Below are 645 nucleotides of genomic sequence, written 5' to 3' on the forward strand. Positions count from 1 at the left end.
AAAAAAAAAAAAAAACAACACATAACATGGATGAATCTTGAAAACATTATTCTGAGTGAAAAAGGACAATCATAAAAGACCATGTATTTTATAATTCCATTTATAGAAAATGTTCAGAATAAGCAAATCCATAGAAACAGAAAGTGGATTCACGGTTGCCAAGGGGTCAGCGGGAGAGGAGAATGGAAAATGAAGGCTAATTAACAGGCACAGGATTCCTACATGGGGTCCTATATGCGGTGATGAAAATATTCTGGAATTAAATAGTGGTGATGGATGCTCAATCCTGTGAATATTCTAAAATCCACTTTCACGGAGTGAATTTTGTAGTAAGTAAATTATATCTCAATTTAGAAAAGTTTTGCCTCCTAGAGTTGTTGTAAAGTTTAAATGAGATAATTTATATAAATCCCCTAGCACAGAGCCTGCCTTGTAGTAAGGACTCATTAAAAGCTAAGTAACTCAAATAAATGTTACCTATTATTAACATTATTACCATTGCTATTATTATTACTCTTATCATTACTATTAGTAGCTGGTGATTTTTGTCTGTTCACCTCTCCAGAGCTTTAGACCTCTCACCTGCAAGCAGGCATAATAAGACTTTAATTATTTAGGGTTTCATAGTTACCAGCAACAGAAACC

This window comes from Cebus imitator, unplaced genomic scaffold, assembly GCF_001604975.1.
Source record: "Cebus imitator isolate Cc_AM_T3 unplaced genomic scaffold, Cebus_imitator-1.0 Scaffold206, whole genome shotgun sequence".
In the NCBI taxonomy this organism is placed as follows: domain Eukaryota; kingdom Metazoa; phylum Chordata; class Mammalia; order Primates; family Cebidae; genus Cebus; species Cebus imitator.